This window comes from Scleropages formosus, chromosome 4, assembly GCF_900964775.1.
Source record: "Scleropages formosus chromosome 4, fSclFor1.1, whole genome shotgun sequence".
Taxonomy (NCBI): domain Eukaryota; kingdom Metazoa; phylum Chordata; class Actinopteri; order Osteoglossiformes; family Osteoglossidae; genus Scleropages; species Scleropages formosus.
Window position 1 is genome coordinate 34,642,531 of NC_041809.1, and position 2,748 is coordinate 34,645,278.

Here is a 2,748-nt window from a genome sequence, read left to right on the forward strand (position 1 = left end):
TCGAATCCCACCTCCAGCTACAGTACCCTTAATCAAGATACTCACCCTGAATTGCTTCAGTAAAAGTGCCCAGATATATAAATGGGTAAACAGTTGAAAGTAACTTAATATTGTAAGTTGCTTTGGAGAAAAAGAAGTGATGAAGTGAGTGAAGAGCGAGTAGAATGCAGGCAAATCAGAAATATGCCAAACGTAATATAGATTTTACCCATCTGGCCCTGTGCTTTGAAACTGCAGCAATGTATTTAATGCTTGAGCAGTGTGTCCTGACCCATCCATGCATGTAACAACAGTTTTCCCTGATCAACATCTGGTTTCGGTGGTCTGGAGCCTGGAAGCATGGGGTGAGAGGGAGCGTACACCCTGGACAGAACACCAGTCCATCGCAGCACAGTCATTCACGCTCTGTAAGGATTTAAAGTCACCAGTTCACCTGAAATGCATGCTTTTGGAGTGTGGGAAGAAACAAGAGCACAGAGGAAACCCACTGGAATACAGGGAGAATGTTACATTCTTCTAGCTGACACTTTTCTCTAAAGCAACTTACACTGCTAAGCTACCTACAGTTATTTATCCATTTATACAATTTGGCAGTTTCACTGGAGCAATTTATGATAAGCACCTTCCACAAGGGAACTACAGCTGGATGGGGGATTTGAACCTGTGACCTTTGGATCCAAAGGCAGCAGCTATAACTGCTACACTAACAGCTGCCCCACAGCTACTATACAGACTGAGCTGGATCCGAGCCTACATCGGATATCACAGCCCAGCGGAACCCACTGAGCGATCAGGCCTTCCCACGTTAAATTTAAATTTACATTATTTAAATTTCAAGATGTGTTTTGAATAGACAAAGTAACACAAGAACACAACATGTGGCCTGTTTTTCTATGAGTGTTTTTAGCTAACATGGACACACTTTCCTAATCAAAGGCTTCTTAGGAGAATTCACACTTGCAAGCAAATGTAATCTATACCATGAAATTTGAATAATCAGCTGTCAAGTCCCGCAGGAAAGGCAACAGGAGAGCAACATTAGAATGTAAAATAGACGCCATGGTGATGTCACCCCCTTGTCTCATCGGCAAAGTGGGTAGTAATGAGGTACATTTACTCCAGGACTTCAGAAAAATTCTACATTTCTGAAGAAAAAAATGTAGTTTAATCCATTACATTTCCGTCACCTTCTTTTCATAATTTTGGACTTTTTCACATTAATAGTTTTTCCCCTCTTTTCTTCGTTTAAAAAAAAAAAAAAAAACCTAATCTCATCAAAATGTACATACACACCGTCTGAAACCGCTTGTCCTATACGGGGTCGTGGGGAGCCGGAGCCTAACCGGGCAACACAGGGCGTAAGGCTGAAGGGGGAGGGGACACACCCAGGATGGGACGCCAGGCACCCCAAGCAGGACTCGAACCCCAGACCAACTGGAGAGCAGGAACCGGTCCAACCCACTGCACCACCGCACCCCCCTATTAAAATGTATCAAGTTGGTTTTATGGTGAAGCATGATGTCTTCTTGGCTTTCACAAGCTGTCATCTACTGTCATTCACAATCACATTTATGGCAAATCATTAACAATATAACTATGATTGAAATATGACTTTTGTGGCTTTCATTGGCCACGTCCACCGCTAGCAGCAAGGCCAGAGTTTAGAGTTGACCAATCAGAGCTAGAGGGGCGCTTCTCTGCACTTTGATTGACAGACAGTTCAGTCACTTCCAAAGACGTGAACCCAACAACTGAGTTTAAATGCGTTAAAAATGGCTTTTGCTACATTGTGAGAACTGAATAGTATAAAAGGGTCTTGTTTCCAATAAGATATTCCAATAGACAGAACATTAGGTGTGATTACAATAATAAGAATTATTGTGTGTTTAAAATTAGTGTTTAAAAGCAGCTTCTGAATTGCAGGAAGCATCTATTGCTTTACAATAACAAAGATATATGGCTTGCAGTTCTAAAGCAATTTATCATAAGTATCAGCATTTTAAAAAATACAAGAACAAAAGAACAAGAGAATCCATACATAGTTTGTCATGCAGTGTAATTGTTTATACATCGTTATGGTAAGGGGTGGGGGGGGCATTGCAACTTGTGATGAGGCCGTCAGAACGGAACCTCGTCCTAAGTCGAGAAGCCCCAGGAGATAGTATAAACTATATAGAAGTGCTGTCATTCGACTTACAAACTTCTGGAGTTACGAACCGACTGTCAGTTTTGACCAAGTTCCCCATCAAGCAAATAACTGCATATGATGATCAACCTCACCACAAGGTGGCACTGTACACCTATATTTGCATTATGTACATTTCTTCATAATGCAGGTGCAAAAATACTTTTTGGGAAGTTAACTTTCTCTTTGGTGAATTACTCATTTCCATTTACTGCGAAGGCTGCATCCAGATGTTCACTTCTGATGTCAAGATAATTATCTGAGTATCAATTCCATGAACCTCTGTGCCTGTGTGGAGTTTACGCGTTCTCCCCGTTTGCATGTCCGTGTCTCTCTGGGTTTCCTCCCACAGTCCAAAGCTATGTTTCAGGTGAACTGCTGAAAGATGTGCACTGTACAAATGGGTGGGTGTAGCTACGCTGCAATGGACTCGTGTCCCAGCCAGAGCGTGCCCTCCTCACCCTATAGTTTCTGGACTGCCACAACCCTCAATAAACTAAGTGTTGGCTGATAGTGCTAGAACCATTTAAAAATGACAGAATTAAGATTTATTAGTGTTCCAG